This window comes from Patella vulgata, chromosome 2, assembly GCF_932274485.2.
Source record: "Patella vulgata chromosome 2, xgPatVulg1.2, whole genome shotgun sequence".
In the NCBI taxonomy this organism is placed as follows: Eukaryota; Metazoa; Mollusca; class Gastropoda; family Patellidae; genus Patella; species Patella vulgata.
This window is the reverse complement of record NC_065880.2, coordinates 55,881,780-55,896,694: the sequence shown is the minus strand read 5'-3', so window position 1 is coordinate 55,896,694 and position 14,915 is coordinate 55,881,780. Positions and strand designations below refer to the sequence as shown.

General features: G+C 35.0%; 1 long non-coding RNA gene across 1 annotated transcript in view; it reads left to right on the top strand.

Moving 5' to 3' along the window:
• The window catches only part of LOC126811303 (uncharacterized), a 29,548-nt gene extending 15,339 nt beyond the window's left edge, over positions 1–14,209 (top strand). The window contains exon 5 of the long non-coding RNA XR_007675541.2: positions 13,435–14,209. This is a non-coding gene — a long non-coding RNA (uncharacterized LOC126811303). The remainder of the gene's footprint in view (positions 1–13,434) is intronic.
• Positions 14,210–14,915: the final 706 nt, after the last annotated feature.

Genomic DNA, 14,915 nt, shown 5'->3' with positions numbered 1-14,915 from the left:
ATGTCAATTGATATGTATAATAATTGATTTTTGTAATATGTTATGTTAATTTAATGTCATTGTATATGTTTTTGAACTGCCATGTAGTTCCCCCCCCATTTTGTTTTGTTACTATGATTTTGACTAGTTGTTTCATGCACATTGTATAGAGCCATCGTTGTCAATTGCGATCTGGGTCGGACTAAACTTCCGCTACTTATTGCTTGATAGGTATCTACAACGGTATAAAAGTATCCGTGTGTCAGAAATGAACAGTACTCTTACTGTACATATCTGATACACGGATACTTTTATGCATGTATAGCATATAAACAGGACAGTTTTATCAAAGGTTGCCACTCTTGCCAGTGGCAACGAGTAGAAGTGGGATGTAAATAATTTTAAAGCATATTCATTTAAGGGACCAAGAAAGTCGAATGGTTTGGGTTCCAATCCTGGCTTATGTCAAGGAGAACCGTGTAGCTGACGAGGAAAGTGTTTTAGTTGTTTTGAATGTAACAAAGAACCTGGGTCCATCCATGTCACATTAACGAGTACGTAAGAGAACTCTTGACAGTCGGAATTAGAGGAAGAGTAAGTGGAAATGCCACCACTCGGCTAAATTCTCCTCCCTCAAATTTCATGCGGAATCCTAGTGAACAAAATATAACCATGTGTTAGTCTCAATGACTTGAGTAAATATCTACAAGACATTAAACCCCATTCCACTTAAAAGAATATGTTTGATTCGATTCTGATATACTTTGACATTTAGTGAAGATTTCTATTCCAGTCACAAGATGAAACAGGTGTAAATGTTTTTGTATTTTGTATGCAGGTTACTATTGGTAACATACTAATTTACTAACTATACTACCATACAACATGTTGCATACCAAATGAATTTATTGGCATTATAAAACACCATTCTTACAGTCCTGATTGCATTCTATAGAGACCATTCATTTTGTCTGATTTGTATATAATCGACAGACTACAGGAGGTGATAAACAGAAGTGTTGTGACAATGTTGAGGTTGTTTGGTTTTATTCCTGAGAGATTTTCTAGAGACATGTTTAGCTTTTTCAATGCAGCCGTTTGTCCACACTTAATTGTTTCCGATACTCAAAAACTTTACCAAGAGTTTATCTGAAAGAAGACTGTAGTGTCTGAAGATCAATATTATGAATTATCGTTTCGATAATTAAGATGTCACCATTCTATATTTTATATTTCATCAGTTGAAAGAAACCGATTCTCCATATTTAAATATGTGTGATATTGTTGATCTGTTTGTGTTGTTGACTTTTATTCTAGGAGATTTTCTAAAGACTTTTGGTCATTCCCCACGCAACTGTTTTAACGACCCCTGGTGTGAGCTTTCTCGCCTGATATTCTCACAATCTGTGTCTCTAGTTTATCTTAAAGGGTAGTTGTAGGGTGTGAAGATCAACATTTGTCAGTTACAGCTCAGCCAGATAGACAATATAACAGAAGATGAGGTTTATGACAATGTTGTTTGTAGTATTGTTGTTTGATTTACTTCTTAGAGATTTACTAGTGATTCTTATTTTGGTTTAGTATGTTTCTAATGTGTGCACATTGTTTCTGATTGCTTTCTTCTGTGATGATTCCTGGTGTCACGTATATCTTAACCTCTGGATCCAGTTATATCTTATGACTGGTAGTTAGCAGGTCCATGACTAATCTATGGTTATGGACTTTGGATATTTTCCTGATCACTAGTTATCTTAAAGAAGGGGAGTTTTAGAATTCAAGGCATATTGTGTTCCTGTTAGGTGTAACATTTGTCATAACCTCATATCCCATAGCTATACACGATAAAGACGACATAACACAAGATCAAGACAACCTAAGATGTCCGACTTCTGATTTACAGCCTTGATGGTTTTTATCAGTTGTTATAAATGGCCTCTTAGAAGCCTGGTGGATTCATACGGTGTAAAGTATAGAAAGACAGACATTGTGTTCTGTTTAACAAAATAGAAAATATTTAGGTCTGTAGAGTCCTGTAATCTGATTAGAAATCTTTACTAAAAGTCAATGTTTATCTAAATTAAATCACATCTGTTATATTAAATGGAATGATGTTTAACATCTTGATGATACTTACCTTATGTTATAATGATGTTTTACATCTTGATGATACTTACCTTATGTTATTTTGAGACTAACACTAGGTTGTTTTTATTTACTATAGCTACATGGACAATACGGCGGAGGACTGGGATTTCAGCTTACCCATATTTACTTTCTACTGCCAAGTGTTCTTTTACGTGCATGTTTTTGAGCATGGGGGGGATATCGATTTTTTTGTATGATTCGAACAACTAGGTACACTTCCCTCGTCCGTTTACCTCAGGCTTTACCTCTGCCAAACGGGACTCACGCTAGCAGAATCCGTTAGGTTCTTTTCAGCCCACGTCAAGATTCAAACCTGGGTATTCTAATCAGGAATAAAGTTCACAAACAGTGCACGTAAAACAATAAGATCTCTCATTGAGTCAAGTGGCATAGTTTCGATATTGACAAGGAGTATGGACATCTGTCCAACCTCATGGTTTTTCTCCTGGTCCTCTGGTTTCATCCCATTGCTAAAGACTCCTACGCGCAACCAAATTATTAAAATAATATTGAACCATATATTAGTCCTGAAATGACCTAGTTTGTGTCAGTGAACATTAACCTCTCTCTCTCTCCCTCTCTCTCTCTCCCATCTCCTTACTCTGTATATTTATAAGTATATAAGCTTACACTTACTGTACATTATTACAAATACATAATGTCCTGTGTCGCCTTACTGTATTTAAAGACTCCTACGCGCAACCAAATTATTATAATAATATTGAACCATATATTAGTCCTGAAATGACCTAGTTTGTGTCATTGAACATTAACCTCTCTCTCTCTCCCACTCTCTCTCTCTCTCTCTCCCATCTCCTTACTCTATATATTTATAAGTATATAAGCTTACACTTACTGTACATTATTACAAATACATAATGTCCTGTGTCACCTTAATGTATATAAATAAGATATAATATCCTGTGTCGCCTTACTGTATATAAATAAGATATAATATCCCTTGGCTCTTGCATTGTCTCCTTAATGTACGTTACTGTCTCATTACTGTATATATTTATAAATTATATTACCTATGTTTAAAATTTCAGAATAAAGCCTTCTAGTTTTGTTTCTCATTATCAAATAGTTTCTGCCAATAAGCCTTTCATTTCCGAAATATCGTTTATCTGATGAAGTTGTAATTTTTAATAAGGGTTTCATACTGCATTTAAATCAACATATAAATAACAAGAATACTTGTTCAGTTGCAGAGAAATAGGTGGTTTTCTACAAGTCATTTTGAAAGTTTTTGACTGTAAAAATGCCAATTATTATTCGATTTTCATAAATGTTTTAACATGTGATGCCCAGTGTCATTTATGATTTTATAAAACTAATTTAAAGATGCATTATGGGAGATTCGGTAACGAGTTGGCAGTTCTCACTATAATAGTTAAAAACTAGATAATGTAAAGGCAATTTGGTGAAAATTTCATTCAAATTGATCCACTATGAACCGAGGACTAAGCGACTGAAATTCCCATAAGCCTCGGTCATCATTACTAAAGTCAGTACGATAAACAGTATAGTCTCGATTATCCATTTAATCGTTTAATAGAGAAGGAAAGTTATGCAGTAAATCGGCTTACAATCCACTAAAGATAGCAGAATTAGCTCTTGCATAATGCATGTTTAACATTTTTATTATCACCGGAATAAATGTCATTTTGTCAAAAAGTGTATTTTTAGCCTCGAAAACAATTTTTTTTTTTTTTATTCATTTAAAATTGATATTTGATTTCAATGGACAGATGGAAGGAATCAATAATATCATATATTTATCAAAAAATTGTTTCTAACATCTTCCAGTGCTGAGAAATAGCCAATGTTGCCAGGATCACTCTTTCAGATTTTTCGCATTTAATAAGGCTTTATGAGGATTAATTCTGTTCAATTTTTAATCCATTTTCTGTCATGCAATGGACAATCGAAGTGGCTATTTCTGTAATCCAATTTAAATAGTGATGTCATTGATTTTTCGTTTGCTGTAGAATTTTTTTCTGGCATATGTAACAAATGTATAAACGGAACTAATTTCTGGATTTATTGGCTAATGTAGTTTTTTGGTCCTAGATTAATTTTTTTTTGGCAGATTTGTATAAAACAACGTGTAAAAGCTCTGTCGTGCAAAGTTCCAACTTTTTTGTTACCGACAATGTTTTTCTTTCAGTACAGCACATTACGTAAATTTGACAAAAACTGCATTTTTGACAGATAGGAACGTATTTTCGGAAGCAAATATTAATTTGATGACCCTACTACAGGCGGATAAAACTCAGTTCTTTTAATTTCGATTTTGATTTAATGGTGAAAAAAGTTGTAAAATCTACTCTGCGTATATTCATATTTTTAGACGCCCACATTGAAATGTTGTTGTATAAGGTCATGAGATGAAGAATCATTGCTTTTTTTTAACGATTTCCAATAATTACTACCAGCGTTATAGCCCTTGATCACTTTGAAAAATCTTATGGATTCTTTAGAGACCATAGTTATCATCTGATGTTATATTTATACACCATGTTTATGGTCATGCGACAGAGGCCTATACATAATCATTTTGATTGATACACTGAGTTTAAGGTCTTGAGACAAACATGTATATTGATTTTCAATGACTTTTGATACCATAACTTAAACAACTAAATCCATGTTATTAAATGTTTTGTATACTAGACGTTAACATGGGGCAGAACTATACGCTTCTATAGAAGCCAAACAAATTCTAATAATTTTTTGATAATTACTTAAAGAGTTGTTACTCTTATCAGATTTTAGTGTATTTTAAATGTTTCATTACGACAATAGTAAAATATGCAACTACTCTTGTTAACTGCCTGGATGATTTAGCTGCTGTGGGCGTATGTTTTGTTGCCTGGCAACCTATCTTCGAAAGTTTCCTCATAAACTGCTGCTGTGGGCGTATGTTTTGTTGCCTGGCAACCTATCTTCGAAAGTTTCCTCATAACTTTCATAAACCTGTAGTACTAATGCATACAATCTAAATAAGAATGTATTAAACATTTTTATACGTCCACATTTTCATGTGGACGTATTATGCCGTCGCCCCTGTCCTTCCGGATGTCCGGACACAATTGTTTGTGGACTCTCTACAGGTCACAATTCTTATCAGATTTTGACGAAAATTGAAATATAGGTTTATCCCCAAAAGATCTCGGCTCCTTTCGATATTGGCATGTATCGGATCGAAACTTCATGGATTATGGCCCCTGATTGTACAAAAAATCACGTAGTAAAATATGCAACTACTCTTGTTAACTGCCTGGATGATTTAGCTGCTGTGGGCGTATGTTTTGTTGCCTGGCAACCTATCTTCGAAAGTTTCCTCATAAACTGCTGCTGTGGGCGTATGTTTTGTTGCCTGGCAACCTATCTTCGAAAGTTTCCTCATAACTTTCATAAACCTGTAGTACTAATGCATACAATCTAAATAAGAATGTATTAAACATTTTTATACGTCCACATTTTCATGTGGACGTATTATGCCGTCGCCCCTGTCCTTCATGGATTATCTGATTTGTTTGAAACTTGAAATGTAAGTTTATAACCGAAAGATCTCGGTTCCTTTCGATATTTGTGCATATAGGACCGTAACTTTCTGATAGTACGAAAAATCGCGTTTTTAGCTTGTGGACCCTATAGAGGAAATTATTTTTATCCGATATAAAAAAACGTATTATTATATCACCGTTACACCCTAAGGATGGCTGAGTTCGAATTTCGTGAAAATCGGCCCAATTTTTATCCGATTTTGTTGAAACTTGAAATGTAAGTTTATAACCCAAAGATCTCGGTTCCTTTTGATATTTGCGCATATCGAATTGTAATTTCCTGAATTATAGCCCTTTATTGTAGGAAAAATCACTTTCTTCTTAGCTTGTTCTCTATCCATCCATTACTTAAATTCGTAAAACATAGAATTCTTTTGATTTTCAGCATCACTAATGTACCAACTAAAGATTTTGCCTTGTGACCATATGCTTCGTTACATGGCAATATATCTTTATATAGGCCAACCATTCATATTAAGAGGTTATACATGTATATAGTTTGGGCAAATATAGTTGTCACTCTGTCCGACCACCGTAATGTCGGTCAACAATAACGATATAGTCTACAGCTTTTTACAGAGATTTTTCAAATTTGGTTTTCAGCATTATGGTCATGAGAGAACAAATGCTATCGATATTCAGCTTTCTGTGACTTTCCGGTCCAGAGTTACCCTCATCCCTTTCACATTTCGGGAAAAGCCTGTGAACGTGATAAAAAGTAGTTAACAGATTTTTTCAAGCTTGTGAACACGATAGTTCCGATTTCTGGAAGGCATAAATCAATCTTACCTAGTTTTCCATCCAGATAAGCTACTGTCAAGACAGCCACTTTTTTGGCGTTCGTCTGTTGCCGTTTTTTTTGTCAAGGCTACAGTTTGTAACGGATCTGCTCAAATTTGGATCTGAACCATTGTGGTCAAGAGCAAACGAATCAGGATCTTTGATATTCAGCTGTCTGGGACTTTCCATTCCCGATTAACACGCCCTCATGTGGCGTATACTATAAAAACCTTGTGGACATGATTGTAGCAGAAATCATTAATGTATTTGTTTCGAATTGGTATGAATCCTGTGAATATTAAGCTTTCCGCGACTTTCCGTTCTGTATTTACACTTCTCCCCCCTCCACGTTTTGCCAAAAACACGTGAACGTGTTAGAAGGTACCGATTTTTTTTTTTTTTTTTTTTTTTTTTTTCTTCTTTCTTCTCAAAACTTCTGTAGCCCACCCGTCCATCAGTGTTCATCCGATAACAGATTTTTTTTCCCAATTTAGTGTGAAACATTGTGTTTCATAGCCGTAGCCTACACAGCTCTATTGGGTTTTATGCAAGGACAACCCCTAACAATTTTCAACGAATCACAACCTTACATTCACGAGTAATCTCTCTTTTCCACAATACCTTGTTGACGCAATAGAGGCTACAGTTTTTAACAGATTTTCTTTTTAAATTTGATTTAAAGATTTGCATTTATGAGAGAATGAATCCAATCAATTTTCAACGCTTCCATTCCGAAATTACATCCGCTTGTCGTCCAAAAACTTAAATCCTTTTAACTGATAACTTTTTAAAGGCTACTGTTTTTAATCAATTTTTTTTTCAAATTCCTCCTTTGTCTTAAAGCCTTAATGCGATAGAGGCTACAGTTTTTAACCAAAAAGCTTCAAATTTGCTGTGAAACATTTTGTCATAGGAGGATGAACCGTATGTTTCTTGATTTACCCCCACCCCTCCCTTTGCCAAAGGTTAATTTGATAGACTAAAGTTTTGAATTATTTTATTTCAAATTTTGTGTGAAGGATTGGGTTATTGACAAGATGAACTCTATCGATACTCTGATATCTTCATTAAAAGTTAATCTGCTGAAGGATACTTCGTTTATTATCGTAGCAATGGTACTTGAGAGTCGAGAGTATTTAGCACTTTTTTTGTCAAAAATTCAAACATTAATAACCTTTGATCAGAATAAAGTAATTTGACTGAAATATTCATTTTTCATTATCTATTTTTAAGTTATTATGTCAAGAAAGGTGAGCTCTATCTAAGATTTGCGTAATAATCTTTAAAATGTATTTATCTATTTTGTCTGAGAGAAGAACCTCCCCTATATCTGGTATAAATAGTTCAAATAACATGCCTACTCTCCATCACATTACAGTAAGAGATTAATTGTAAATAGTAATTGTACAGCATATTCATTTTGGGGACCAAGAAAGTCGAATGGTTTGGGTTCAAATCCTGGCTTAGTTCAAGGAGAACCTTTGGGACTTTTAACGTCTGATACCCATTTGTCATGGGTAACGCCCGTGTAGCTGACGATTGAAGTGTTTTGGATGTAACAAAGACCCTGGGTCCATCCACGTCGCATTGACGAGTACGTAAGTGAACTCTTGACAATCAGGATTAGAGTAATTGGAAATGCCACCACTCGGCTAAATTCTCCTCCCTCAAATTTCATGCGGAACCACAGTGGACAAAATATAACCATGTGTTAGTCTCAATGACTTGAGTAAATATCTACAAGACATTAATCCCCATTCCACTTAAAAGAATAGGTTTGATTTGATTCTGATATACATTGACTTTTAGTGAAGATTTCTATTCCAGTCACAAGATGAAACAGGTGTAAATGTTTTTGTATTTTGTATGCAGGTTACTATAGGTAACATACTAATTTACTAACTATACTACCATACAACATGTTACATACCAGATGAGTTTATTGACGTTATAAAATGCCATTCTTACAGTCCAGATTGCATTATAGAGACCATCCACTTTGTCAGATTTGTATATAATCGACAGACTACAGGTGATCAAACAGAAGTGTTGTGACAATGTTGATCTGTTGAAGTTGTTTGGTTTTACTTGAGATATTTTCTAGAGACATGTTTAGCTTTCTCTATGCAGCACTGTTTGTTTTGCGATCCCTGGTGTGAGCTTTCTAGCTTATATTTATTCTGATATTCTCACAATCTGTGTCTCTAGTTTATCTTAAAGGGTAGTTGTAGGGTGTGAAGATCAACATTTGTCAGTTACAGCTTACAGCCAGATAGACAATATAACAGAAGATGAGGTTTATGACAATGTTGTTTTTAGTATTGTTGTTTGATTTACTTCTTAGAGATTTACTAGTGATTCTTATTTTGGTTTAGTATGTTTCTAATGTGTGCACATCGTTTCTGATTGCTTTCTTCTGTGATGATTCCTAGTGTCACGTATATCTTAACCTCTAGATCCAGTTATATCTTATGACTGGTAGTTAGCAGGTCCATGACTAATCTATGGTTATGGACTTTGGATATTTTCCTGATCACTAGTTATCTTAAAGAAGGGGAGTTTTAGAATTCAAGGTATATTGTGTTCCTGTAAGGTGTAACATTTGTCATAACCTCATATCCTAGCTATACACGATAAAGACGACATAACACAGGATGGAGACCACTCAAGATGGCCTACTTCTGATATACAGCCTTGATGGTTTTTATCAGTTATTATAAATGGCCTGTTATAAGCCTGGTGGATTTTATAAGGAGTAAAGTAGATAGAAAGACAGGCAATGTATTCTGTGTAACAAAATAGAAAATATTTAGGCCTGTTTAGCCCTGTAGTCTAGAAATCTTTACTAAAAGTCAATGTATATCTAAATTATTTCAGCCTAATCTTCTTAACCCTTTTATTGCGTCTACCTGGTAGTACACTGGGTATTATAAAATGTCGTTAAAATGCGCGTACCAGCTATTACCGTGTACTCGGTAAAGCCCTCGCTAAAATTAGTACCGTAACTGCAAGTGCCATCTATTGTATTTTCTATACACTAGAAGATATTTTCACATGTTTCAAAGCGGCAAACCGTAAAATAGCGGAGTGCATAGTGACAACGTAGACGATGCACTCTCGACGAAGTCGTGAATGACGTCTTGCTGACCAACACATGGACAATTTCGAGGCGGGTGATACACATAATTCGTTTCCAGTTACTTGATAATGATAGTAGTCAGGACAGTGATTGGTATTATATATGTAGTGTGTGATTTGTTGCGCGACGTTCTGCCCATGGCTATGTCTCCTGTGCATGATGAACAAGCCCAATGTGAACACGATAGCCCTGTGTCTGCAGTAGATTCTGACAATAATTCTCATGTTGATAATAATGCTGGCCTGCTGGATCGTAAAAGACGTAGACAATTCCTGAGTCCCGAACGTGTAGATCTATTGACTGACTATATTGATAATGATATGAGACTTGGGGGTGAAAGTGAAAACAAGGTATTGCAATCCGCACGTGGTTATGGCAGCGGGAGACGTGATGTGTGTGTTCGTGGTGGCATATTGCTCGTGGCTGCTATTGATATTTTTGTGAAAAAAACAACTCGTAAGTATTTCATAGAGAAAAATTCATTTTCGTGTTAGCTTTACTGCTTTAGTGAAAAATGAGAAATTCAAAATGACCGCCATGACGCCACGTGACTACATTATTATGCAAATTTCCAAAATTCTATTTTTTCCTCTTAGCCCAACCTAATGCCCATCCCAACAGACAAAAGGGTCTAGCACAGGCAGTGGATTTATGTCTAGCATTGAAAGGGATAAGTTTCAACTGCCAATGGTTACTGTCAATATTGAAGTATGTCGGACCTTAACATCCTGGATTATGGCCCCTGATTGTCCGAAAAATCGTTTTTTATACGCCCACATTGAAATGTGGTCGTATATTGTCGTCGCCCCCGTCCGTCCGGCGTCCACAATTGCTTGTGGACGCTCTAGAGGCTAAAGTTAATATCCGATTGACTTTAAATTTATATACAGTGTTTAAGGTCATGAGACGAAGAATCCTATTGATTTTCAGCGATTTTCGATAATTACTGCCAGCGTTGTGGCCCTTGATCACTTCAAAAAATCTTGTGGACGCTCTAGAGGTCAAAGTTAATATCCGATTGACATTAAATTTATACACAATGTTTAAGGTCATGAGACGAAGAAGCCTTTTGATTTTCAAAAAATCTTGTGGACGCTCTAGAGGTCAAAGTTAATATCCGATTGACTTTAAATTTATACACAGGATTTAAGGTCATGAGATGAAGAATCATATTGATTTTCAACGGTTTGGGATAATTACTGCCAAACGTTAATTACTGACAAGAAACATGTCGAAATTGAATGACAGTAAAACAGAATGTATCTTCTTTGGTCCAAATACTCGTCTGAAAAATCCAGGTTCAAATCTTGTGGACGCTCTAGAGGCCAAAGTTAATATCCGATTGACTGCAGATTGATACACAGAGTTGAAGATCTTTAGACGAACAAGTATATTGATTTTCAATGAATTATTTGACTTGGAACAGCTAAATTCATGATACAGTATTAAAAGTTTTGTATACAAAACGTTAGCATGGGGCAGAACTTTATAAAAACCAAACAAATTCTAATGGTTTTCTGAGTTGTTGCTCTTAATCAGATTTTAGTGTATTATAAATGTTTCATTACCGAAAAAAGTAAAAATATGCGACAACTCTTGTTGACTGCCCGGACGATTTAGCTGCTGTGGGCGTATGTTTCGTTGCCTGGCAACCTATCTTTCAACTAGTTCCTTGTCCATCTCTTGCCAAAAGTGAGCGTATCTTGCATGGCAACCGCTTTTTAACAATTTTTATACGCCCACATTGAAATGTGGTCGTATATTGTTGTCGCCCCCAGAGGTCCGGGTTGTGGACGCTCTATAGGCTAAAGTTAATATTCGATTGACTTTCAATTTATACAGTGTTGAAGGTCATGAGACGAAGAATCCTACTGATTTTCAGCGATTTTCGATAATTACTGCCAGAGTTATGGCCCTTGATCACTTCAAAATATCTTGTGGACGCTCTAGAGGTCAAAGTTAATATCTGATTGACATTAAATTTATACACAATGTTTAAGGTCATGAGACGAAGAAGCCTTTTGATTTTCAATGGTTTGTGATAATTACTGCCAGAGTTATGGCCCTTGATCACTTCAAAAAATCTTGTGGACGCTCTAGAGGTCAAAGTTAATATCCGATTGACTTTAAATTTATACACAGGATTTAAGGTCATGAGATGAAGAATCATATTGATTTTCAACGGTTTGGGATAATTACTGCCAAACGTTAATTACTGACAAGAAACATGTCGAAATTGAATGACAGTAAAACAGAATGTATCTTCTTTGGTCCAAATACTCGTCTGAAAAATCCAGGTTCAAATCTTGTGGACGCTCTAGAGGCCAAAGTTAATATCCGATTGACTGCAGATTGATACACAGAGTTGAAGATCTTTAGACGAACAAGTATATTGATTTTCAATGAATTTTTATGACTTGGAACAGCTAAATTCATGATACAGTATTAAAAGTTTTGTATACAAAACGTTAGCATGGGGCAGAACTTTATAAAAACCAAACAAATTCTAATGGTTTTCTGAGTTGTTGCTCTTAATCAGATTTTAGTGTATTATAAATGTTTCATTACCGAAAAAAGTAAAAATATGCGACAACTCTTGTTGACTGCCCGGACGATTTAGCTGCTGTGGGCGTATGTTTCGTTGCCTGGCAACCTATCTTTCAACTAGTTCCTTGTCCATCTCTTGCCAAAAGTGAGCGTATCTTGCATGGCAACCGCTTTTTAACAATTTTTATACGCCCACATTGAAATGTGGTCGTATATTGTTGTCGCCCCCAGAGGTCCGGGTTGTGGACGCTCTATAGGCTAAAGTTAATATTCGATTGACTTTCAATTTATACAGTGTTGAAGTACATGAGACGAAGAATCCTACTGATTTTCAGCGATTTTCGATAATTACTGCCAGAGTTATGGTCCTTGATCACTTCAAAATATCTTGTGGACGCTCTAGAGGTCAAAGTTAATATCCGATTGACATTAAATTTATACACAATGTTTAAGGTCATGAGACGAAGAAGCCTTTTGATTTTCAATGATTTTTGATAATTACTGCCAGAGTTATGGCCCTTGATCACTTCAAAATCTTGTGGACGCTCTAGAGGTCAAAGTTAATATCCGATTGACTTTAAATTTATACACAGGATTTAAGGTCATGAGATGAAGAATCATATTGATTTTCAACAATAGTGATTAGTTTTTTCTTGAGTTCATAAAGGATCAATATCAAATTTGGTCAACATCAAAGTTCTCCTCTGGGATAATCTGCTGTCTACGGCTGCTGTGTCGGCGTATTTCCGCGTTTTGTTTGGCCGTTTTTGTAATGAAGTAGATACTGGATGTTAATTTTTATGGTATTTATATTTTAAAGCATACCATGAAACTCATTGAATCCCATACTAGTTGTGTGTCACTCGATTGTTTCAATCCCCCCCCCCCACTATAGGTTGATGTGTCAGCGAGAGACGGTGAATTTTTGATACTAGGGCACTCAAAATTCCCCATATCAAGAGTCCCTCACCACACATCAGGACACACACACATAATAGTTTGAACGGGATTTGTTTTGCTTGATAGTTTTCCAATCTAATGTTCTTGCTTTCAGCAACATTTATTACATCAAATTTGGTTTGTAGGTGAAATAATTAAATTTTAAATAAATTACCAGTGCCACAGAACTGAAATATTTTAATGTTTACGGCATAGTTAAATAGGGATTGGTTTTGATTACTTAAAAAATACTTCTGGAAAATATAATGCCCATTTCATGTGGACAAGATTGCAAATAATTTACTTATTTTATTTTTTTTTTTTTATTAACAGATCAATGTAAGAGAGATATGATGGCCATATTGCTGGCTGAAGATGAGACAGTTTATACTATGACAGGTGTTCATATTCAAAAAAGGCGAATCATAACTATGGTTGATTTTATACGAAATGTCTACACCAGTGTAGTTTTATAATCTACATTTTATTTGGTGAAACACGGGACGATTAGAAAGGTGAACCTTTATCTTAAAAAAAACACTGCCATACAAGATGGTTCTCAACAAGTCTTTTGGGTGGCTAGTAATTGTTTAAGTTACTTTGCTGCTGGTTGGTGTGTAAATCTATAATCAATATCTAAATTGCCAAAAATGACTAAAAACGATTCGAATTGCAATTCCAGCATTATTTTGAGTAACCAAGGCCCGAGCTAATTTATCCAATACTACCGAATAGCACCAAATACTACCAAATACTATAACCACGTACTACCCCAATATTGTGAAAAACTAACAGAATACTTCAATTATATTAAACAAAAATTGAGTTAATTTGTGGAAAACTTGCAAAAATGTGTGGCAAAAGTGATGGCCAATGTCTCAATGTTCCCATTATCTCCCTAGATCACCCAATACTAACAAAATATTAACCCATACTATCAGAAATCATTCCATTTCTGTAAAATAGCGAACAATTTTGTCAGTTTCAGATAATAATAATAATGTTAGTTTGTGGTTAAATTTTGTAGCATTGGGTTAGAATTGGGAGATGTTTGGTCATATTTGGCTAGTTATTCAGATGCTTGAGCTACAGGATACTGATGCTATAAATATACTTTATCACCCAATAATACATTCTACAGTGGATAGCGCTTATGTGATATCTCCTTTATATCGCTTTACATGAATTCGATTGGTCAATCCAAAAGGAATTAGGGTTGGTACAAGTGAAATCTATAGAAAAGAATTATATTTATTTATTTGTGCATGTAAGAAGTGATTGGCTGATAAATAAAATCTCCTACGAGTCTTTTTTGATATCCAAAAAAGACTCGTAGGAGATTCTCTATATTCCTGTTTATTCTAAAAATGTAGCTGATTCCTCAAATTAACTCAATTCTTTTCTGTATAATTCAACAACTGTGGTAGTTTCTGACAATGAGGTAGTATTTGGTGGTAGTTGGTAGTATTTAACTAATATTAGTTAAATTATAGCCAAGTATGAAAAATCAGATGTAGGTAGACTATCATATTTTGCAAATTCTCTTCAAACGAATTTGCATTCAAACCATTGGGGGGAAATTTGAGAGTTTCTGTAATTTGCAATTATTTATATATAGCTACAACCTCAATAGGAAAATGACAGATGAGCAATAAAAGGTTATATTTTTATTTTTGACATGAACAGCCCCCCCCCCCCCCCCCCCGCTCGCAAGGTCATTGCACTAATGTGTTAAAGATAATTCTGGGAGATCACAGTTCTCACTACAATAGTTAAAAACTAGATAATGTAAAGGAGATTTGCTGAAAATTTCA